Here is a 25,092-nt window from a genome sequence, read left to right as displayed (position 1 = left end):
TTCTTTCTTTCTTTCTTTCTTTCTTTCTTTCTTTCTTTCTTTCCTGTGTTTTAGGGAAGGGTCTACAGGGTGTTCAGGGTCTCACTGCTAGATGGACTCGTAGTGATTCTCCTGTTTATAGCTTCCCAAATGCTGGGATTGCAGGCATGCACCACCACGCCCAGTCTCAATTGCTATCTCAGTGCACCCCAGGGGCACTGAGGGGGATCGAACCCCTGGCCCCTGAACCTGCTTGCAGGAGCTTTAATCCACTGAGCTATTTGGCCAACCCTGGGTCACTTCACTCCTATAATGAGACCAGTCCCACAAGACGGGTGGTGAGGGCATGTGGATTATCCAACTACCCCTTCCCCTAGAGCAGGCAGCAGTGAGAGCAGGAAGGTTAAAGGCACAGATCTGGCCTTGGGGTCCTTTCACACCCACACAGCTGTCACCATATCCCCGTGAGCATGTAGGGCAGAGTTATCCTAATTCCAGGAAACAAACAAGCATGGTAGGGGAAAATGGGATTCACCAGCCTGGCATAATAGCATTCAAATCCAGACCAGCAAATTAATCAGTCTCTCTGAATCTCAGTTTTCTAAGGAGACAATTTTGTAGTACACAGGAGAAAGAAATGATATTAACAAAAATAATCTTGCAATGCCAAAAACATCCCGAGGGCCTCCCTTGGAGCCCCAACCCTAATTAATTCCTCCCTCCAGCTTCCCCAGAACTGTCCTGTTTTGTTCTTGTCCTTGTATGAATTTACACTGCTTCCTAGATTCTTCCCTTGCCATTGCCTTCCCTGTCCATTCCTACTAGACTGAAAGCTCCAAGAGGGCAGGGGTCATGGTCACCCTTTCCTTGGTGTGTCTCCAGTGCCTCAACTTCTATAAGTTCCTCTAAAACTTTTTTTTTTTTTGAAGTCTTTTAAAATGTTTATTTTCGTCAGAATAAGCTGACAGTTTTCTGTTAAGTATTTTGCTCTACTATCGTAGTAAGCATTTTTCCCTTTGAAAAATCAATTCAGAATATCCCAATCCTTGAGGTAAAGAACTTTAATGGAAAAAAAAAAATTCTAATTTTTTTTTAAAGAAAAAAATCTTAAAAAGTCATTTAACTTGATAAATAGAAATAATCTCTTCTTGTTCTACTCTGGTGAACACAGTACATTTTATACAGCAAGTATCAGTCACTTATTGGCAAACCAAAGGCGAAAACGAGTCAATCACATGCTCTCCTCGCACACAGTGCAACATGGCCATGTTCACATAGACTTCTTTTTTTAAGTTACCAATACTCTCTGGCAAAAAACAAGATTTTGGAATGGCATAAGCAAAAGTTTAGGGTTCAGAGCTCCAGAAGGAAATTAATCCGAGTCTTCCTCATCAAGATAGTCCTCAGCATTGCTTAATGACCGAACTGCATCTGTACCCTGCTTCTTTTTCAGGAGCGATGCACAGGCAGCATTGGTGGCCATATCAAAGACCAGCTTCTTCTCATTGTTCCGCAAGTCCGTTCTAGCACCTTTTGCCAGAAGCAACTGGACAATATCTGCGTAACCCTTCCAGGCAGCAGCATGCAAAGCTGTATCACCCAACTTGTTCTGTTGGTTCAGTTCAATATTTGGCTGAGTAAATAGCACTTCCACTATATCTTTGTGACCTCCATGACAAGCCCAGTACAAGGCAGTGCTGCCAGCTTTGTCCAGGCCATTGACACCCACTCGGTTGTCCAGACACTCCCTCAGCCAGCTCAAGTTTCCTCTTTTGGCAGCTTCATGCAAGGGATTATCAATAGATTCTGCCTGCTCAGCCACATAATTACTGGGAATCAGTCCCGTCCTGCCTTTGGAGGTTCCTTTCCACCAATTGCTATCACTCATGTCAGTAATGTAGATAATATCACCTTCCTCGAAGTACAACTCATCTGGAGTTCTGGGTTCAAATGTATATAAAGCTCTAAAGACTTTAACTTGACCTGGTTTGACCGGTTTGGGGGGCGGCTTCAACATCTCGCTTCCTGGAGCGCGAAGCCTTGCAGACCGCGAGCGGAGAGCCCACTGGACACTTCGTCGGCCGGCACACGTCTCCCGCTGTCCAGCGAGCGCTGCGCTGAGCTCCGGGACCCGCCCGCCCTGGCTCTCCTCTAAAACTTTTGTTGAGTGTGTTGACTGTGGAACACAGAACCTCAGCTAACAGCAGGTGCTCAATGGCCCCAGAGTCCTAGAAGCACAAGGGGCATGGACAGGGGCCCCAGTGCTGCCCAGAGCAGGACTTTATAATAAGCCCCAATGACCCAGGTGAGTCTCCCTGGCCCGGGCCTCAGTTCCTTCATCGGTGCATGAGCGCAGGTCTGGAGGTGGTTGCCAAGGCCTCCAGCATTTAATGGCTCTGGCTCTGATGCCCACATCGACTCTGAAATGAACAGGACCACAGGAAAGCCCAGTTCCATCACCAGGCCTCCATAGGTAACTTTCAGCTCTAGAAGGGCCATATGAAGTCAGCTGGAGGAGTCTAGGGATGACTCCTGGGGGGCTCAGTGCCGGAAAAAGTCCTATTGTTGGGGTCCCCATGATGTCTCTGTAAGCCTCAGATCTGCTTTGCAAAGAAGGAAAGAAGAAGAGGAAAAAGGGCTGGAAGAAGGGAGGATGGACAGAAGGTGAGAACAGGTGGACTCTGGCGGCTGCTTGCCTGGTCCTCACAGCCTGGTGACGCATGACACCCATTCCTGCACAGAAGAGTTTGCTTTTAGTGTTAACGAGGTTGCACCCCAACAGCAGCTGATAGCCAACATGCAATGCTAACTCAGCAGCAGCCGCCACAGGAAGCGCCGTGTGAGTAATACAATCCTACTGGCAATGCAAAGAGCTGGCACCCGTAGAGTGCTCCCCAAGGGCCACAAGGGCCACAGTGCCAGGCACTCTGTGCTCTAGGCCTCACCTCACAACCACATGGCAAGAAAGAATGGACACCTTTCCCACTTTACAGGTAGGGAGCCTGAGGCTTTGACGGGGCCTGAGGTCACACAGTGAGGACATGGTGGAGCCAAGATTCAAATGTTAGAAGTGGGCCTGCTGCTAGATGCCTGTAATCCCAATACTCCAGCAGCCAGAGGCAAGAGGATGGTAAGTTCAAGCTCAGCCTGGGCAACTTAACAAAATCTGTCTTTAAGTAAAAAAAAAAAAAAAAAAGGACTGGGGATGTAGCTCGATGTGAAAATCCTGAGTTTGATCCCCAAAACAAACAAACCAAATACCTCAGAATCCTACTCTCTAACTGCAAACCTCAGCTCTTACCATCTCACCACACTGTAGACAGACTCATGAGACCACTGGGATAAATTAACATTTAATTACACAACAATGACATTTATTACACTTGCATTGTTCATAATATAAGATTTACCATGCACACATGCACAAAGCAACCTTCAGTGATTTATGCTAGCACCATATCAGTATTTATACTAATAATCTGATCCAACTGAGAGGAAAAAGGTCAGGGGTCTCTACGCTCAGCAAGCACTGATACCAACAAATAAGATGACACATGAGAGCAGGTCAGGGGCTCAAGATTCTGCCACTGGAATGGTGACGCCTGGTGACATCAGTCGTCTTTGTGCTCCGGGCAGGGCATCTCTTTAAATCATTCCCATGAACCATCCAGAGTGTGGTCAGAGCCTCCTGGAGATGTGGGGAGGATGACCCGTTTTTGAAACCCATGAAGACTCAGGGCCCATAAAGTAAAGCTGCAAGGAATTGTGTTCTTCCCCTGTATAGGGTCATGCAGGAATCTAGCTGAAAATATCTTAAGCAGGGCAGATGAAAGAGCTTAACAAAGACAGCTTCCACTGCCTCCCTGCTGAATATGCAAGTGTTCCAGAAGAGGAAGACCTGTGCCCTATGGACAAGAGCAAGCCAGTCATGGCCTGGAGCTGACTGCTTGCACTGCTTCAGCCCAAAGGAATCAGACAGCAAGACATAGAACCTGAGAAAGTCACCGAGATTAGCCCTACAGCTGGGCACAAAACCGCCTTGAGTGGTCCTGGAAGTATCTTTAGCCCTCCTCTTTTCTGTCCTTAATTGTGCTGTTGTGGCTGACTCAATGTCCCGAATCAGTTCTAGACATTTGCCCTTCATGATCATTTTGACTTTGTGAAAGAGCCAGAGGTTGATTAGTGCTGGAACTGGTGAATAAGGAGGATGAGGCCATCCTGTCCCTTGTGCATGAGCCTGCCTTTCTGCTGGATGACCTTTGGCAGCAGTATTCACCCAATTTTTGATCATACCTTGTAAAGACATCCACCAAAAAGAACTTCTAGAACAGCTTCAGGAAGTGGCAAGAATGATGAGACAAGCGTGTTCAAAGTGAGAAAAGAAGTTTTTGAGGGAGATTAATGGCAACGTGTCTTTTACTGTAATGTTTTAAATTTAGACGCACACCGTCTAAATTTTTGATTACTCCTTGAAGAAATGGAAAGCCCCTCATTTCTTCAGTAGGCTCTTTGATTTTACTCTTTTGGACTCTGTTATGGTCTGAATATGTCCCCCAAAAGTTCATGTGTTGGGAACTTAATTCCCAAATTCACATTGATGGTCTTTGGAGGTGAGATGTTAGGGAGGGAATTAGGATTACATGAGGTCACAAAGTTGGGGTCCCTGTGATAGCATAGGTGGCTTTATAAGAAGGGGAAGCTCATGTGCTTGCTCTGTCCCCCCACGCAATCCCTCTGTCACTGGTGATGCAGCAGTAGTCCTCGCCAGACACCAAGCCCACGTCACTCCTGTGCTCTTGGACCTCCCAGCCTCCAAAACTGTAAACAAACCTCTATTCTTTATAAATTACTCAGCCTGTGGTATTCAGTTAGAGCAACAGAAAACAAACTCAGAGAGGCCCCGCAGACATTGTTCTTACCCTCTGTTGCAGACGGCTTTGTTGGGCATGTTCTTACCGAGTCAAACACATCAGCCACACACCTGAAACAAAGAGCTGCCTTGTTGCTCTGTGACACTGCCTGGGATCAGGAGGACCACCTACCCCAGCTTCAGGAGCTGCCAGCTCCTCCTCCCCAATCCGTTCAAGCACAGGCATGTGTCTGCAGATTTCCCACCAGGTCCAGGCGTCTGCACCGATAATCACGGCAGATACCCTCCTGACTCTACCACAAGACAAGATGAGGAGGCCAGAGGTGGTCAGGTGATTTTTCTGACCCAAATCCTCACCAGAGAAATGAGCTCTCAGGACCAGCATCTGTCAGGGTTTCCTATATGGAGCTCTAGAGCTAGCCTGATGGTGAGGTGGCCAGGAAGTGGGCCCCTGGGGAAAGCGAGCATCCTCCTCCCTGCACAGACATGGGGCTCCTCCTACCTGGCACCAGTAACAAAGCCAGACAGCCTCAAGTGGGGTCCCTGAGGACCCCTTAGGCGCAGACCCCTTCCCTAGACTGCAGCTGTACCTGGGAGATGCCTGTTCTAAGGAAACTCAAACCTGAGCTGTCTTGGGGTACAGCTGTCCAGGGGACCCCAGCGTCCTCTCTTTGGAATTCTAGAGGTGATCAGGAGAGGGAAGATCCTCACCCCACACAAGAGAGGAAAGCTCTGCCTTTTCTCTATCTGCTCACAACTAAAGAGAACCTGTTATCCCAGCAAAATGGGAAAAGGCCCTTTACTTTCTGAAATGAAGTGTCAGCCACAATGACAGTGAAGCTTCCGAGATACCCTACAATCACTTTTTATTCTTTTCTATCCGAAATCATTAGGGAAAAATCTTTCTGCAGCTTCTGTAAAACCCATTCACTGGAGTGAAATAGATCAATGAGAAAACCGTGGCCCAGAGAGCCCGCGCTGACGGCTCCAAAGCCCTCTCAGGAGGACAAAGGACCGCCGCTCCCACACCCTGCAAGGAGAGCTCGCCGAAAAAGTTCTTTAACTAGATCTTGATTTCTTATCTATTATACAGCAAGAACAAAAAAATCTCTTTCCGAGAGTGGCATATCTTACACTTCAAACAAGCGCAACTTTTTCCACTTATTTTTAAACGCACTTGCCTGCTAATGTGATAGGAAAAATCCAGGGGGAGGAAAAGGAAAGATGGAAGAGGCACGGCTGCTTCCAGAGCTGCTACCTCTAGCCAACAGCAGCAGGACCCGGAGAAAGTTCCTGAGAGCAGTTTGAGGGCTGGAGCCCTGAGATGTGTGATCTGACCGCGAAGACTCGCCTCCCGTGCTGTCGTCTGCTCACATCCCGGGAACACCCCAGCAGCTGGGCAGGAAGGCGGCCTCCGGGCACTAGCAGAGGAAGAAGGCAGGGAGGGGCACAAGAATCCAGCCCACCCGAGCTTGTTTCTTGGCTGGACAATTATCATCACTCACGGTGCCCGCGGCCCTGGCAGCAAGCATGGGACAGAATTATAGAGATGGCGACAATAGGCACGATGCCCCATGCCACTGCTTCCTGAGCAGTGTTTCATTTCCTGGTCACAGCATACCCTTAGGGAAGGTGCTAATACTCTTTTGAATTACAGTTGGAGAAACTGAGGTAAGGAGGGTTAAACAACCAGCCTGAAGTGACGTGAGGTCAAACGTTGAGTCTGTCAGGAAGACAAACAGCTGTGTACGTCACTGAGTTAGTCGGTGGGAAGGAGCGTGTTCCATGGAACCACTACCCTCCGTCAAGGGACCCACCCTAGAGCTGAGAAACAGGAAAACCTGAATGAGTGCAGGGAGAAGGGGCAGGTGAGAGCTAGCCCGTGTTCAGCGACTATAAGGCGCCGGGGCAGAAAGGGAGAGCCGTGGCGCAGCATGGAGCCCAATCTCAGAGACTCAGTAACCAGGTATAGAGGGCAGCCACTCCGTGTCAAGTTTTAGAAAGATTGACAGCTGCAGACTGATATAACTCACAACCAGGAGACAAGACATAATACCTAGCATGCTACATGTGTACACACAAAGGGACACAAAAACATCCCTTCACAGAACCCCCAAACTGGGGCTGGGGGGTCAGACTCCTCCCAGGAAGCCCAGATTCCCTTGCACAACTCCACCTGCTAAAGCAGAAGGCAGCACCACACCACCCCAGAGGCTCCTGCTACGATGCCCTCCAACTGGCACTTTGAGGCCTTTTCCTTGGCCTTATTCTCCAGCTCCGCCAGCCTTTTATTCCTCACTCTGACTGGTTGGAGGGGAAAGGCTGCCTGACTCTATGAGGCTCCTTTTCTGCTGTGACAAAACATAGCTCTGGCCCCTCTCGTGGTCCACTGGAGCCCATGCCAGAGCCTTCTGTTGGAAATGGAGCTTTTTGTCATTGTGTCATCTCCACTCCAGATGCAAACACTGTGCTTTCGTCCCCGGCCAGACATTGTGAATTGGCGCAGAAATCCCCTCAAGCAGACTGTGGTGGTGCACACCTATATTTCCAGCACTCAGGAAGCTGAGGCAGGAGGATCTCTGTGAGTTCAAGGCCAGCTTGGACTCCATAAGTGAGCTCAAGGCCAATCTGAATTATACAGCAAGACTCTATCTCAAAAAAGAGAAAGAAAAAAAAGAGAGGGGGGGAGAGAGAACAAATGAACAAACAAACTCAGTCCTACGCACCAGACTGCTGGAGGCTCCTTTCCCTGTGCAGAGTCTAAGACTCCAGCAGCCCAGGAATAAAAAAGGACATTTCAGACCCCTGGCAGGGCACACAGGAGCACACAGATGGATTTGTAGGGCATTCCGGCAAGCCCCAGGCGACAGCAAACATTTTGCCACCAGTCCTGTCGGGGCTGTAGCTGGGAAAGGTCAGCAGCATCCAGCAAGCTGCTCAACAGCAGTGGGCTCTAAGCAATCGTTGTGATGGCCAAAGCCTCCGAGCTGTGGGTCAGAATTGACACCTGCCATTGTGGTAATGATCTGGTGTCATTATTAGCTCAGTCAGCCCCTGCAGAAACAAACATTCTCATCAACATCTGTCTTCTGCCTCGAGACGGTTGATTTTCTTCACAACAAGTAAACCTACAAGCCTATCGAACATCCGCCCCACTGTCCTCCCCCAGCAGACACAAGTTTTTGTTCCTCAGAGCCGCATATTTCACAGTTAGAACTGAGGAGCGTGGAATCCTGTTTTTAAGTGTGTTCCACCAAACAGGGATGGGAAAAAAGCCAGGGCATAAAGTGGCCCAGGGGTGGTGCACAGCTGTTCTCACAGCTGGCAGAGACGCCCACAGCTGCTAGCAACGGCGGCCAACATCGAGCAAGCTGGTGAGCAGAGTCAACAATGTGTGAGTGGAGCCACTGGTCATTTGGCGGGAGGGGCTGGGAAGGACACATTCTGCTAGGGAGCAACTCTTCTCCCTGGAGAGCCCCTCACCCCTGGAATCCACTTCTCCTTTCCTGCTGACTCAAAGTCACCTGCGTGACACTCTGTTCCTTCCCAGGCATTTTCCGTTCTTATTCTTGCAGGTTTTTAAGCACCCCACCCCCAACCAGTGCTGCTACCCATTTTCTTTTCACAACCCTTTTTAATCACTGTCATTGTGCAGCTGTGTGCATGATGTGCCCCCTTCCTAGCCCCGGAAGTGAGCCCCTGCTGTTTTCTGCAGTGCCCCTGGAGCAGAGAGGAAGGGCCAGCCCAGGATGCTGGGGACAGGGCCAGTGCTCTTGCAGCATTCCTTCCCCTTCCTGTCCTCTTCAGGGACATGTGCAGCAGAGCTGGGGAAGTCATTCCTGCCTTTGAGTTCACTAGCAAATGCTAACACAAGTTACTTAAAGTCACAATTCACAGAACTAGCCCCAGGACCATGAGCGGGTACTACCACCCACAGACTCACAAGTGTGGGTACTAGAAACAAAACCCACTAAGATTTTCTTAGTGATCCAAACAAGACCTCATGGTCCCACTGAACCCCATGTCATGATGACCCTGCTTTTATTACCCCGTTACAGCATTCTGAAAGCGACATTGTGATGGGCTTCACATCTGTTTGGTTCCTTCCCTTTTTCCTCCACATCCTTCTCCCCACACTGCCATGTGCTGCTGAGGGCAGGAAAGACATCGCACCTTCCTAGCCTGGAACTGAGTAGGGAACCAGTGAGTTGAGATAACTGAATGCTACAGGTCTAGACACAGACGCTCGAGTTGCAGAGGGTACGGCAGTAATACAGTGCTAAGGATTACTATACCGTACTAGTAATACCAGATATAATTCCTTCCTCTACATTTATAAAACCATTCATTCTCATATGAACCTTTAAAAAACCTACGTTAGCACCTCTGTACAGATGTGGAAATGGACGCATGGAGAGGTAGAGTAACTTCCCCCAACATCAGTCAGGAACTCCCTGGGATTCAAACCCAGGGAGTCCGCTTCAGCTCCTGGTCTCCGACCTTCCACACACACAGACTCAAAAGGTAAATTCCATGAAATATTTTATAGTTTGTATTTAGCTCTTTATATTTTCTAGAAGAGACTCTTGGTAAAAAATAGAACATGTACAAAGAGGAAATCAACCCAAGTCAGTCCTACAGAGCCACACAAGGAGGAAACAAAAGACCCAGAGGAGAATGGACCCCTGCCACACCAGCAGGCCCCCCTGGGTGCATATGCTGCTGTGTGCAGACCGCCAGGGAGCCTCTGAGCCAGAGCAGAGGACACAGGGAGACCCAGCTGTGTAGGGACACAGCCCAGGGTGAGAGGTGGTGTAAGAGGCGTGCAAACATAATTGTTGGGGTAGAGACATGTCCGGAGCCATGATTAGTTCAGAGCAATGATTCTCCACTCGGCTGCATTTTAGAATCAGCTGGGGAGCTTGGAAAAACCCATATGCAGTGCCTCCCCAGAGCAATTAAATCAGCGTCTTGGGGGTGGGACTTGGGCAACAATATTGTTTTAAAGTTCCCAGGGTGGTTTCGATACACAGTCAAATGTAAGAACTACTGCCACCATCTCTGCAGCCCCATTCACCAGAGCAGTCTGTCCCCGGAGCCTGGACAAAGGTGGTGAGTAGGAATTCAAACAGGAGGTAGCCCCTGCACCCTCTTCTCCCCCGGGCTCGGCTGGGAGCCATCCTGTGAGGTATATTTTCTTGTGCTTAGTCATCCAGCTCTAGTTCCAATTCCAGCCTTGCCACCTACCAGCCAGATGACCTTGGCCATCGACCTAATGCCCAGGCATCAGTTTCCTCATCTGCCAATAGGGGATTGTAATAGACTGAACAAAGCCTCCCAGTGTTCCTGTATTAATCCCCAGAATCTGGGAATGAGTTACATGGCAAAGAGAAATTAAGGATGCAAATAGAATTAAGGTCACTGATTAGCTGATTTTAACTAGAGAGCTTAGCCAGCATTATCTGGGTAGCCACACTATAATCACAGGGGTCCTTAAATGTGGAAAAGTGAGGAAGGATAGGCCATGTCCTTTCTCAGCTGGTATTTGATGGCTTTGAAGACAGAACAGCGTTGCTCTGGAAGCTGAGAATGGAGAAGGAAATGCAATCTCTCCGAGACGCCCTGGGAAGGAAAGTAGTCCTGCCAACACCTGGATTTTAACTGAGTAAAACCCACATTGAACTCCTGATCCTCCAGAAGTGTAAGATAATAAATGTGTGTTATTTCAAACCATTAAATTCACAGTAAATTGTTATAGCCACATTTGAAAATGAGTACAGGATAGATGGGAGTGAACTAGGGATAATGTAAAGATTAAATAAGACCAAATGCATTCGCCGTGTACTGTACTTAGTGCTTTATAATGACTAGTTACACTTAGTACTTTTACCGTTACTCTTCTATGGGGCCGCTGCTTCCTCCTGTGGCCATGCAGCTGCTATGGGGCTGCCTACATCTATCCGTCAGTCTGAGAGGGGCGTGAGTGGGCCTTGCCCTGGTGTCAGCAACGAGCTTGCTTCTACAGCCTGAGTCTGAGCAGAGGAACTCACAAGTCTGTGCTGGAGAGGGCGGGAGGCTCCCCAAAGTCCCTGGATTCCCATTACCATGGCACAGACCAGCTGTCCTATTCCTGACGCTATTCTTGCGGAACACCAGGAGCAGGACTTGTGTGTTGGGCGTGGGTGGAGGATCAGGACGAGAGGACCCCGGAGAGAGCCCTGATCGCCAGCTAAGGAGCGTCAATGGCAACAGCCAGCGAAGAGACCCCATGCAAACAGGGTCAAGTGCCTCAGTCAGTGCCAGCAGCTGGCACAAGCCACACACCAGGCCCTGAGGAAGGGCTTGGGTTTGCTATGGTGATCTCAGCAGGAAGAGACCAAAACTAAACTGAACATTCACCAGATGCCCCTTCCACGCCGGGCCTCATGGTGCCTTTGCCCAGCTCTCCAGGCCAATGCTTTCTGCATGAATGTGTAGCCAGCCTTTGACCTTTCAGACAGAGGGAGACAGAGAGTCGGGAATTCAGCGATTCCACCCAGGTCAGATCTCAGCAGCAGACCCAAGATTCAAACTCATGATTCCAAATCTGGAACACTCCAAATCACCCCATATTTCATTTTCTTTTCATAAAGGCCCAATTAATATTTCAGATGCTATCGATTTAATCCTGGGAGCATGTGAAGACAGCTAGCGCAGACTATTAATCTGCACTTTCTCCTTGAGAAGTGTCAGCCACAAAAACATTGAAGCTTCAAAAACTACAAACAATGAGAGAGGGGCCTGAAGGAAACGCACTGCCAGATGCATAAATCTCGAGTCGGCTCTGGGTACTGTAATTGCAACTCTGCATAATGTTCATGAACCTTGAGTTCCTGGAGGCAAACGGCAGGCAAGGGACGAGGCAGCCACTTCCCACTGTGAGTGCCAAGGACTCCCACCAAATTAGTGCTGCACAGCCCTGGGAACTAAATCAATCCAAAAGGACACCCAGACCAGGATGTACTCTACTTCAGAGATCCTGCCCTTCACTCTCTTCCTATTTTCCCAGAGCCAGACAGTATCAGCTATAAAACTCAGCCCTGTCAATTCAGTTACACACACACAAGCAACCCACAACAACAGATGCCACATGTGTAGATATGAAAGATGGAAAAGATTTAAGTAAGCAAGAAAGGAGAGCCAGAGAATATACACAGAAGACAGACAGAGAAGCAGGTTGAGTTGGCACCAATAAGAGCATAGAAGAGAAACTAAGTTGAGAGCCCTCGAACCCTCAGATTAGAGGCTGGGTTATAGATTCTGGCCCGGCAACCCAAAGGCAGCCTGTGCCGCAGGGCGTCATCAGCCCCTCTGGGGCAAGCTGCAGGTGGCAGAGCTCCTCCTAGGTGGACGCTGTGCATCCCATGGTGAGCCCATTGCAAACCCCTGAGTCCCAAGCAGGCTTTGGGTTGGCATCACTGTTGCTGCAGGTGGCAGTCTGGCCTTGGGGACAGGAGGCATCTCGCTGACACTCTGGGATGGTGGCAGCTCTCAGCAACTAGCCAAAGCTACAAGGTTGAATTTTGCAGGCAAAGGAAGGATATGAACCCCCTGCCTGGGGAAGAGGTTATATCCCCCCAGCTGCCAGGAACAGTGTATTTTTAGGTATAGGATTGGTTTGGGAACAATAAGAGAAGAACAGAATTCTAGCATCCTAAGGTTCTTATAAAGTCTGATCAGCACAGCTCCTGCTAGCCATCTGAAAAGATCTGAAGAAGCAGGACAAACTGGGGCTCCCCACAGGCCCTGGCTCAGGGCAGGGGGTATCACTGGTGAATCAGGAACCTCAGGATTCTGGGGCTGGGATGGCCTCTGACTCAAACGAATACACCAGGTGGTGTCAGCTTTAATCCTAGTGATTCCCCAGGAGGGAGATTTTTCCACCTTTCTTCCAGCCTGCTGCTGCCCTTGGAACCCAGAGCAGGTGCCATGATTGGACGTGGGGACCGGCCTCAGCCACAGAGGCGCTGCTCCTTGCCCCACTCCCACACCTTAGTCTTTGACACAGACTACTGATGATCTCTCATGCCCAGATGGCTCCACCTATAAGACAAATTCCCGCACCCCCACCCCCAGATTAACACCCCTGAGCCCTTTTGAATAGACAGCTCCTGGCTGCTACTGTGTTAAACATAGATGCCTACTCTCGCCAGCTCTAACTCCCCTGGGTGGCTCTCCAGCAGCCCTCATTCTCATTTCTTAGTGCCCCTGTATGGCCATCTGTGTCCTCTCACTGTTTCCTGGAATCCCTAGGATTCCTCACGATTCACAGCTGCTTCTGCAGACCCTTCTCCTAAAGCACCTTCCCCCACCCACACTGGCTAGAACTCTGCCCGGCCTTCTGGTCCCCATCCTGGGGACAGGCTTTCTGAGCTGTTCTGCAGCCCAGCCTGCAGCCCTTGCAGCACAAGTGTGTGCGAATTTGCATGCTTATCGTCCATTAGATCATAAGCCTGGTTAAAGCAAGAACCTTGCTGTCCCCAAAGTGCCTAGCTGAGAACAGACCTTCAATCACTCGGTGTTGAAGGCATTAATCACCTTTTGTCCTGTCCTCAGGGTAGGTGGAGAACAGTTGCTATTTCTAACAACAGCAGGAAGACCAATAATCGCCCTGCCCTCCCCTCCCCAACTCCATCCACACACACCCAGTGGTGGGAATTCCTTCTGCTTTCCAGTCGGTAAGATTTCTAGCACATTCTAGCAAGAGGGATCGTAGAGAATGGAGGGACCTTGGAGAGCACTTGGCTCCATGCCTCGCTGCACTGGCGAGGGACCTGTGGGTAGCGAGGGGCCGTGAGGGGCAGGGTGTGCGGGCAGGAGCACAGCAGACAGGTGTCTGGTCTGCACATGGCCTCTGCCTGTCCCAGCACGGCTGCCGACTACACCGGCTGTGGCTGCCCTGCCTTGCCTCTGCCATGGCTGCCCTCTGATCCCCGGTTTGTGGCTGTGGTCAGGGCAGTCACAGGTGGCAGCCAGGGCCGAACCCACCTCTGCAGTAGAGCAGTCAGAGGTTGGAGCTAGTGGCATGTGCCCAGGCACCAGCACTCGCCTGTGGTACAGGAGTCACAGCAGTGTTGCTATGATACCCTGGCCAGGTGGCCAGCCCGCCACCTTGCCTTTGCATTTCATAGGCATGAGCAGTCAGAAGACCAGGCCCAGGGCCTGCTCCAGCTCTGAACTCAAGAACAACGGCTGTCTCAGAACCTAGCTGTGAACCCCTGCTAGACGACAACACGGCCAGCATGGCCAGCATGGGGGCACAGGGACATCACAACCTAAGGAAAAGCCATGACAGTTTAGAATAAAAGAAATCCTGGAATTATTTTCCCTAGAGTCCTGTCCTGGATTCACTTTAAGGCTCCCTTCTTGTGTCAGTGGTCTGGATGAGGTTCCCATAGTCAGGCTCCCAGAATGTGGGGGACAGGAGATGGAGAGACTGGTTTGTGCCTAGGAGTCCTCGCAAAGACTCATGTGCTCATAGGGAGAGCTTTTGAAGATGCCTGGGTTGTGGGGGTTTGCCGCTGCCTTGCTTAGCAAGTGCCTTGCTGTTAGGGGGTGGCGTCTGGCTGGAAGAGGCCCTCACTAGAGTGTGGCCTGCAAGCAGCTAGCTCCCTCCCCGGCTCCTCCTCTGTGCTCTGCATCCTGACTGCCAGGACAGGAGCAGCTTCCCCTGCCCAGACCCATCCACCATGCTTTCCTGCCTTGGCACAAAGCAACTATGGACTAAACCCATAAGCCAAAATAAACCTCTCTTCTGAGTTTTGGGTGTTGAGTTTGATGTCTCAGTGATGTGAACATGACTGAGACAGGCCAAAAGCACATGCTGCTAGGAGAGAGGTGGAAAGGCCAGGCAGACCACAACAAAGGGCCAAAGGACACAGGGGAAACAGAGGCAGGCACCCTGTGGCTCTCACCCAAAGGCCCACTGGGTGAGTAAGAATGGGAGAATGGGGGGCAGGCACTGGGGGTCCAGGGCAGCAGCTCCATAAGTAGAGGAAGCAGGGAATAGTAAGCATTCTACCAATACGGACCCACAGGAAGTCAAAAGGTGCTGGGGCCTCTGGCTGCGACAACAGGAGAAAGCAGGTTGGCAGCACTCTTGTTCCTAGTCATAGCAGTGTGTGGATCCATGTGGCAGCAGTTCTGTGGGCAGACAGACCAAGTGATGCCTTCAAGGAGTAGCAGGATCAGAACAGAGACCGGACACCCCTCAGAGAAGGGAAGATGGGAAGGAGACCACCTGGGAAGTCATGGGGCCAGCTCATGGTGGTCCACAAAGGAGGCTTCTGGAGCAGTCAGAACAGGAGTGGGAAACCCAGGAGGCTGCAAGGCTTGACCTGTGCGGCCCAGGGTAGCCCAGTGTAGCCCAGGTGTAGTGCCTGAAAGTTGCCTGTTTTCAGCCCTGGCAGGTGTTAGTTTAAGACAGAGATGGGACTAGCAGGAACATGGTGACTGGGCCCAAGAAGTAAGAGCCAGCCTCTGGGAGGGCAGGCAGCAAAAAAGAACAAGGCTGGTATGGGGCTTGGCCAGCAGCCAGGCTTCAAGAGACACACTAGGGCTGCCAATATAGCTCAGTGGACTAAAGCACCAGCTTAGGCAAGCTTAGGCAAGTGCAAGAACCACAGTTCGATCCCTGGCACCATCTGCCATGCCAGCCCAGTTCCCAGGGCGTGCTGAGCCAGCCACGGGTGTAGTGGTGCATGCCTATAATCCCAGCGCTGGGGAGGCTGAGAACAGGAGGATCACTATGAGTCCAAGTGAGACCCTGTAACAACCAAATTCATGAGAGAGAGAGAGAGAGAGAGAGAGAGAGAGAGAGAGAGAGAGAGAGACTAGCCTAACCTAGCCGGAGGAAGGAGGAAGCCCATGTTGTAAATGTCCCACCTTCCAGCAACCTTCCTACCTCCCATAGGGTACTGGGCTCATCCTTGAAGCAAGCCTGGGACCCAAGGGGAAGACAGTAAATTGACCATAGGCTTCTAATGGGTAGTAAGGCCACCACAGGGCATGGCAGAAGCTGGGGGTCCCTACTGGGGTGTAGCTGGGACAAGGATTTCAAGAGCTCATAGGGTTGGACCAACAGTGTCTGAGTTGCTGTTCATCCCTGGGCTTTACCACATTCACTCTTTCTGCCTGTATAGATGGGATTCCCATGATGCATCTCTCCAAGGCTGCTTCCAGGCAGGCCTGGATTTATGGGCAGGAGAGTTTGAGGATAGAGCTCTTTCCCAGAAGCAGAAAAACCAGCAGGCTTTTGTGGCAGTGACCTGGCTTGAGCCCCTCCCTGCCTCTCTCCAACCACAGGACTTTGGGCACATTATTTACTTCCCCTCAGCCTCAGATGCCTTGTCTATAAAATGGGAATAACAGAATCCATCTCACAAGTTTCCTCAAGAGTAACTGAGGTAACAGAGTAAAATGTCTCCAGCACATAAAATTTTACAATGGACACTGTCACTGTCATTATGAGGAGGGTTGGAAACCACTCTCCAAATCTAAGAATTAGCATTGGCCTGTTAAAGTGTCAGAGTGAGTGGAGGTGTCAGAGAGATGGGTGTGGGAAGCAACTCCACCTCACATGTGGGGGGGCTTCGGCGCTTACACAGAAAGCCACACAGTCGATTCTAACAGCTGTATGACAACATATATTTACTGCTACTGAACCATACACTTTATGTGGCAATGTGTATATATATATATATGTATTTCCATATATTGTTAAAGAAAAGTTCAAATTACGAAGTCACACATTGGATCCAGGTCTACTGACCACAGCTTAGGATCCTTTATTCTACCCAACAGGTTTATATCCTGGGTTTAGAGAAGACGAAACTCTGCCCTCTGGAATTGTACTGAATGCTTTAAACCAAAGACACCCAGCAACAGCTCAGATCTTTTCCTAATCCAATTATTGGATTATTGAAAATTTGAGCAATAATGATTGTATTACCTATTCTCTCTTTTTTTTTTTTAACCCTTTCTCTTAAAAACAGGAAAATGTCATTTTCCTAGAGTCCTGCCCAATAGCAAGCTAGAATTATCAAAGTTTTTGTGATAGCTGCAGTGGTTTGGCTCTAGAATGGCCCCCCTCAAACGCTCATGTGTCCAGAGGGTGGGTCCTGTGTGGTGAGCAGATCATCAGTGTTTTCACCTAATTATTAGATTAATCCCTTGTCAAGGTCATCATTCATGGTGTTACTGGGAAATGACGGAAGGAGTGGGGGCTCGTTGAAGGGGACGTGTCCTTGGGAACTTAGCTGGGCCCTGGCCCCTTCTGCTCAGGCTCTTTCTCTGCTTCCAGCCACCCTGTATGAGTAGCTTTTCTCTGCCACACCCCTCCCCATGACATCTCTGTCTCACTGCAGGCCTGAAAGGGATGAAGTCAGGTGACCATAGGGTGCAACCTTAGAAACCAAGAGCCAAAACAAACTTTATCTCCTCTCCATTGTTTATGTCAGGTATCTTTTCACCTTGATGAAACTGTGATAAATACATTAGTACAAAACAATGGCAATTGTTCAGAGGTCTCTAAACACTGAACATTCTATAGCACTTCCCAGGTCTCCAAACCTTAGGAATGTCAAAGCCTTGTTTGAGCACCCCTGAGCTCCCACTCTGTGCAGCAGTCTTTATCAGACACTCCAGGGATGACAACAGAAAAGATGAAAGGATCCATTACTCTCACTGAGCTCATAGGAAAAGACCAAGAAGCCAGCATTTCTCAATCTGAAGTGTACATGGAACCCCAGTGGTGCTGTCAGATCAGTCTCCAGACAGTGGAGTTCAGTAGCCTGTGAGGGCACAGACACACATGGGGGCATGGATGGACACCTCCAATGAATAACTGCCACCATGGAGGAAAAGATCTACAGTAAAAACAAATATTAACAGGCAAAACAGGAAGAATTAAACCACAGACACTCGCATGGGCATATTCACAAATGGAAGTTTCTATTAAGTAATCTTGCTCCCCAGGGACTTTGGAGAAGTGAATTTGCCTACGTGGAAGGAGGCTGGAATTGAGAGCTGAGGAAGGAAGTCTGGTCGCTTCCTTTAATTATCGTAAAGCTTGACGAGGGCTGACCAACTTATATTTGTGAGAGACCTGAGAGGAGTTACCTTTCAACCTTGAGATGATGGAGTCAAAGAACTGTCTTCCTGATGGTTGAGGCTCTGTTAGGGTGGGGATGGGGAACCAGTTCTGACCCTTGGCTACTAGGAAAAAGACCAAGTTGCTTACATGGCCCCCACAGGGACCTCCTATGGGGCCTACAGTGGGCCACTGTGTCAGTCACTGTTCTAGCTACTCTCCTTACAGTTCTCCCTCCTTGTCACTCAGCATCATTCACATACACAATCCTCGATTCAGTCTGAAGCCGCAGAGATGATCTGGTCCAATCTGCCCACTGCACAGACAGTAATGCTGAAGCTGAGCTGGAGGAAATAACCTGTCCAAGCTCATACAATGATCAGTATCCCAGCCATCCAGGGACAAGGCTTCTCATCCCATGTAAAGTGGCAGAGGATTTGCCAGGGGTGAGCCCCTGAGGAAGGCAGGCTGCTGCCATTATTGTGACAGCAAAGTCTTACGTCACCGAATGACGCCAAGCTCCTTGAGTAGGTGCCCACGCCCCCTCACTTCACATAGCCCGGGGTGAGGACAAGTGCGTGGTTTCCATGGTAACACATAACCAGGTGGATTCAGCTCGCAAGGCCTGTCTCGAGCAAGCAGAGGAGTGGGAGAGGATCTTTCCATTCACAAACATACCTCCTCCCAAACATTTCCTCTCAAAGTCCTTCCCTTCCGGGACTCCTGGAACAGAGGGAGTGCCTAGAGGACTGGGCAAGGGTGGCCTGGAAGTGGGTGGGGCCCCAACAGGCTGACGTGGGGGACGGGGCTGAGCCTCTCTGCGGGGCCAGGTCTCAGCATGCCCAGGGCAGGGGCCTTCACACCTGTTAGCACACACAGCACACGCCCTGTTAGGAAGCAGTGTGATGCAGAATGACATTTCTAAGTGACAAAACCAGAAGCCAATTCAGTCAAACCCCGGAAAATCAAGCCTTGATGTCCTCCTAAGCAGCAGGCAGGGCTGGGCAGATCAGCCACGCCTTCACACCCACAGCAAGGGGCAGCCAAGCAGCAAGCCCTCTGGGAGGCAGAAGGGGTTAACCCAAGTGTTTAAATATTTAGCGAATAAAATCACAATGATACACGGAGATTTCCAAGGCTGGTGTGGTAACCATGGTAATCCATGGCCAGCCGCAGATCTGAGGAAACACACACCAGGACTGAGGCAGCTGACCAGAGGGTGGCAGAGAGGGCCACCATGGGTGAGGCCAGCTCAGGGGCCAGCCTGCTGGGACCCCAGCCCTCTGTATGCCAAAATCAGCTGCATCCTAGAAGCCAGCACAATAGACTTCATGTCAGTCTTTCTGCCTTTTGGAGACCACTTTTCTCTACAGAAGGAAGGGGCCTAGATCTGCCACCCTGCCCCGGATTTGCCATGCATTTGATCATTTACTCAACCTACGCTCTTATGTGCCAGACTTTCTCTCTCAGCTTTGGGATAAGAAAATGAATCCAGCGAAGTCTCCACGGCCATGGAACCCGCCACAGAGCCCAGGGGACCCACAAGCTGTAGCGCTGACAGTCCACTGTCAGACATACAATGACAGGCCAGAGCTGAGACTAAGTCACCTGCTGAAGGTGTACCTTGTTACAGAGGGGTGGCCAGAAGAGGTTCCTAGAGGAGCAATGGTGCAGAGACCTACAAGTCAAGAAGATGAAACCCGCAGGCCAAAGGCCTGAGAATCTATAGACACAGGTCCCAAATTAAGAATTATGGACAAAGGGTAGCGATCCATCATCCACCAGGTGCTGACCACAGAACCTGTCTTCAGGGATGTCTGACCGTGTCTCACGTGTCCCAAATGTTGGGCCCAGTTGGGGTGCAGCTTCTACTGCCTCCTCTCCCTTCCTTCCTTCTTTCTAGCCCTACCAGGCACAAGTGGACTGGGTAGGAAGGTTGAGGCCACACGGGGCAGCCCAGCAGCACATCCCTTGAAGTACCCTCCCTGTTTGCAATTTCCTCTATATGCTGAGATTATAATTGACAGGGGAGCTGGAGACGAGTGTGGGCTTGGCGGAGATGGCCATCCTGGATTTCCTTGTGGAGCTCAAAAGCAAGCCTCCAGGACTGGAACCACCCAAGCACCCATTTCTGTGCTCATCACCCTTAGTTTACACAGCTGACAAACTCAGACCAGACAAGGCCAGTTCTCAGAGCTGAGTGAAGACAAAGTGAATCCATCAACCAACCAGCCAAGGAATATCAGGCATCTGCAAAAAAGATGGCAATCCCAGCAGCCTCCAGCAGCCCTTGGAGGACAAATAAAACTTCCTTCTCCTCTTCCCTCACTCTGCTGAAATATTCCAGGCTGGCTCTGTCCCCGAAACACAGCATCTCTGTTCCTGGTACACTCAGGTCTCAGGTCAGCTCCTGAGAACCTGTCCCACCCTTCAGGGAAAAGCACAACTCCCTCCTCGTGGCCAACACCGTAGCTCACACACGTCCTAGTATTGTGCTACTGACTGACGCAGAGGGGACCAACGTCTAGGACAAGCAGGTTTCAATGGCAGCAGTCAAGACTGAGGCACCTCCGGATCATGCCTGATACAAAGTAGTCCTGCCGTAGATGATTGCTGAGTTAACTAGCTAATTCGGAAAAGCCAAAGGAGAGCTCTGCTGTGTCACTCGCATCACGTCACCTCCCAGGATGTGACTTGAGCCCTCCTATTAATAGGGAAAACAGAAGAGGAGACAGAGAGCAAGACAGTGTGAGCCACCCTGCCTGTTGCCTGTCAGGAAGATGGCACTAACTTACAAGCATGTGGACCAGAGGCTCCTCCTGCATCGCAGACGTCTATGCCCATGACAACACGGTCTACGTACCCAAGAGGACTCTCCAGTGTCTCGGACAATCACGCTGCACCAGGTGAGCCTTCTTACCATTGAGCTGTCTCTTAAATATAATTTATTACCTGTAATATGAAGTAATGTCCCTGTCCACTGAGAACTTTATTGGTATTTAATAAAAAAATACACTTTTATATCCCTAATAAATGAGAAGTCTCCCCTTTTTTCAGTCCCTTGTCTTTCAAGCTCATGAGATTGAAGGCTCATGTCTTGTCCCTGTAATAATGATTTAGTCAAGTCTGAAGAAAACTGAAGAAGCCTCCAGAGGCTTATGTTAGATTTCAAAGGGACCAGCACCCCCAAACAAGAGAGGATAAACCCCACCCTTTAATTTAATTGATGCATTTTACTTCATATATGGTCAATAGTCATGAACAAGAATTAATGACCTCTAAAATCTCCATCTAGGTCCCAGACAATCCGAACTCTACCACTGCTCAAGGTCCTCAAGGCTTGCACCAGGCACTCAGTCCTCTCTGGGTACTTCCTTCCTCCCCTCCCCCATACTAGAGAAGCAGTTTCTCCCCTCCAGGAACTGAGCCTCTGCTCATTTCCTCTTCCGGTCAACTGGCTCCTGGATGACAGCCTATAGACCAGTGGTGGCAAATCTATGATGTGCATGTTTTTCTTTTAAGACAAAAAATGTGGATTTCTTGTTTTGTTTTTGGCTTTGGTTTTTTTGGTTTTTCTTTTCTTTTTTTCTTTCTTTCTTTTTTTTTTTTTTTGTATTTTAGGGAAGGCTCTATTTTCTTCAGGGTCTCACTACTAGATCGGACTCATAGTGATCTGCCTGTTTACAGCCTCTCAGGAGCTGAGATTATAGGTGTGTGCCACCACATCCAGTCTCAACTGCTGTCTCAGCCCACCCTGGGGGCAGTGGTGGCATGGCAGGCCCGGGGATCGAACCCCCAGCCCCTGAACCTGCTTTCAAGCATTTTAATCCACTGAGCTATTTGGCTGGCCCCTTAAAAAAATGTTGATGTAGGAATAGTTTTTTCTAAAGTAAAACCTCAGTGTTCAGGTTTCATTCCGTGTTGGCACTTTGCGATAATAAGTGGGTTTGTGTTGCAGTTTGGGCACCCGTGTCCTAACTGGAGGGGAGAAACTGCTTCTCTAGTATGTTCGCCATCACTGCCAGCCTCCCGCGGTCTCTCCAGCCTACAGAGACAGCCCAGCCACACCTCCCTTGGCACGGTGGCATCTCCAGATGCCCTTCTGCTTTCCCTCCACTCACAGCCACACGAGTGGCCCCAATTCGTGATCTCCACTGTCTTCTTCTCACTTGGCCCCCAGTGACTGCCCTGATGAGGGCCTAGAGCAGAGGATGGGTGTGTCCATGGACTCCTTCTCTGCCTGTGGGACAGTAGATGGCTCCCTGCTTTTCTCTCCTCTAGGTCCCCTCTGATCTTCCTCATTGTTCCTTCTCAGGCTCTTCCTCCACCTATACATCATATGTCAATGGCTCCATGGATCTGTCCTGCAATTTTAGCCCTTATCACTGTCCTGGAGGCAGTTGGATACGCGCCCCAACCTCCAACTCAACATGACCTAAAATAAAATTCTTCTACTCGCCACTGTGACCTACTTCTGTGGTGTTTGTTTTTGTTTGTTTGTTTGTTTGTTTCGGAACCAGGGATTGAACTCAGACTCTTGCGCTTGCCAGGCAAGCACTTATTCTACTGAGCCATCTCCCTAGCCCTACCTTCTGTGGTTTTGCTACTGATGAATGGTTTTCTCACACACTGAGTTACCCAAGCGATCAGGAGAGTCCTCCCTCTCTCCGCAGACAGCACCTGCATCTAACTGGTCACCTTGTCCTGTCAATTCCAGTTATTCAGCACCACTCAGGCACAGCTGCTCAGCCTGCCCCAGCATCGCCACCGAAACACTTACACCACGCTATCGTGCTTCTAACTGCCTTCCTGCATCTGAAGTTGGCTCTTCCAACATTTGCATACCGTTGGTAGACAGCCCGCTGTAAAATGCCTGTCTGATTATCTTCTCCATCTTGAAATCTTTCACAGTTCCCACCACTACCTGTAGGACTTTCCACAACCCTTCACCAAGGTGAACAAGCCACCAGCAGGCCACCCACCCTCCAGAGTAACTCCACCCTACTGTCCAGGACCTCGTCTTAAAGAATACCAAATGCACTCTGCAATTTCCCATGCCAGAGCCTTTGTTTATTTTGAGACCTCCACCAGGCAGCCATGGTCTCATCTAAGCCAAGGCATTCTTCACTGATTCTCTGATTCAATTTGTGCAGCAACCCTTTGTGGTAGGTTAGTCCCATTTTACAGGAAGCAGATAGCTAAGATGATTTAAGTACTCTCTAAATGCCATCACATACACCAAGGTGGAACCAAGCACGCGATACGCACCAAGGGGGCTGCTCTGAAGAGCACTGGCAGCCACTCCCCAGCCTGCCTTCTCAGATGGCACCAGCGACACCAATTAGAGCCTCCAAGGTCACTCCAGGTTGGTGGCCCCCTGAAGAAGCAAGAGTTATTTCAGAGTTTCTGGCCTAGAGAGCTGGGCACCTGTCCTCAGGCTCCACACAAAGTACAGCCTCATTAAATACACGCTGAAGCAAGGACTGGACTGGGTGGACTGGCTGGTCATTGAGCGGGAGCAGAGGGGAGCAGTAAAGCAGTAGAGCTCTATGGGTTCCGCCAGGGCTGTGCCAATGGCATCTGAAACATGAGTCTGTGTCTTAGGCAGAAGAGGCTGGCACCGCTGATCTGGGACTTGTTGGTGACAGCAAAACTGTAGGAGTGAACAGACTCTCCAAGGGAAGACACGATTTTCAGTTTTAGTAAATAAGTAAATTGAGTTGCTTTTGTGTTTCATCTCTTACCAGGACACAGTCTTTGAAAGCTGTGCTCCAAGACACCGTGAGAAGACGGGAGCAGGGAAGGAGAATGTCTTAGTCACCTTCTCTCTGCTGACACACAATACCAGACACCCACAACTTAAAGGAGGAGAAGGTGGTTCTGGCCACATTTTAGTCCAGAACCAGCTGGCTTCATGGTAGGATGGCACAGCAGAGAGCCTGGAAGGGGACAATAGATCACTCATGGCATGGTGGACAGGAAGTAAAGAGAAGCAAGGAGGAGGCGGGAAAGCAGATATAACCTTCCAGTCCACACCCATGGCCTCTTCTGACCAGGCCCCACCTCCTATCAGTGAGTAACCACAATACCAGTTACCTTCCAATGGTCCCAGCTGTGGTCACATGAAGCTTTAGTGGAACATCAAGGCCTACACCATAACAGATGAGCTGACCCTCTTCAAATGACAGAGGTGACCACAAGTGCTTGCTTTCTCTGCTCCACAGGCAGAACTAGTGCTGGGAGAGAGTTCCAGGGAGCCATCTCCCCTCAAGCCCAAAGGCAGACTTTCTAAAGATGCTTGCTGCCCATTAGTGGGAGAGCCTCCCCAAGGGGCAGTCAACTTCCTGTCACGCAGTGCTCACAGAGCCAAACGCAGTCTTACCAGGGTTGGGTGTGGGTGTGGTGTTTGGAGTATGTTCCCTCCAAGATTTAAGTATTGCCAGTGGGACAGGACAAATAGAGCCACTGGTCATGGGGCCTCCTCCCTTATGAATGGAACTAAGGTTCTTCTCAAAGAGGTTTCACAAACATTCAGTCTCCTTAAGGGCATAGCCGTCCTCTTTCGAGGTCCCATCTTAAAAGCAGAGAGCAGGACAACCAAACCTACTGGCACCTTGATCTTGGACTTCCCAGTCTCTAGAACTGACAGAAATGAATTTCTAGTCTCAGTTATTGCATCACAGCAGCAGCACGGGATGACTAGGACAGTGGGAGAGCAAAATAAGTCACATGTGACAGCCTTCCAGCCCTGAGCCTCAGCAGCTCTGAGAGTGTGGCTGAGAGCTACCCAACAGCTTTCCAGAGCTCTCTTCCTCCAGAACACAGTCATCTAAACTAAGAAACAGGAATTCAGTCGAGGGTGTGCTGTGCCAGGCCTTAGGCCTGCCTATGATCATCTGGGGCAGGGACAGAGGACACGGAATGGTCATCTGGTCCCCACTAAAATTTAGTTGAGTGACCAACAACTATTCTGGATGGGAAAAGTAGTGAGTATATTCTTAACAAAATCCCCCAACATCACCCCCAGGAGATGGGACAACCACAGCCAGCCCCCACCACCCCTCCCAGCAGCGGCCACAGTGGCTGGCCTCTCCTGAGGAGGGTGTTTCCAAGC

The 25,092-nt window shown here is 50.0% G+C and overlaps 1 protein-coding gene and 1 pseudogene across 1 annotated transcript in view; both read right to left on the bottom strand.

The window, feature by feature from the left end:
* Positions 1–25,092, bottom strand: part of Kcnn3 (potassium calcium-activated channel subfamily N member 3) — a 156,721-nt gene that overhangs the window by 81,113 nt on the left and 50,516 nt on the right. The window lies entirely within an intron of this gene.
* On the bottom strand, positions 906–2,090 carry LOC101575280 (annotated as a pseudogene).

This window comes from Octodon degus, unplaced genomic scaffold, assembly GCF_000260255.1.
Source record: "Octodon degus isolate 3935 unplaced genomic scaffold, OctDeg1.0 scaffold00032, whole genome shotgun sequence".
NCBI lineage: Eukaryota > Metazoa > Chordata > Mammalia > Rodentia > Octodontidae > Octodon > Octodon degus.
This window is presented reverse-complemented; position numbering and strand designations above follow the sequence as displayed.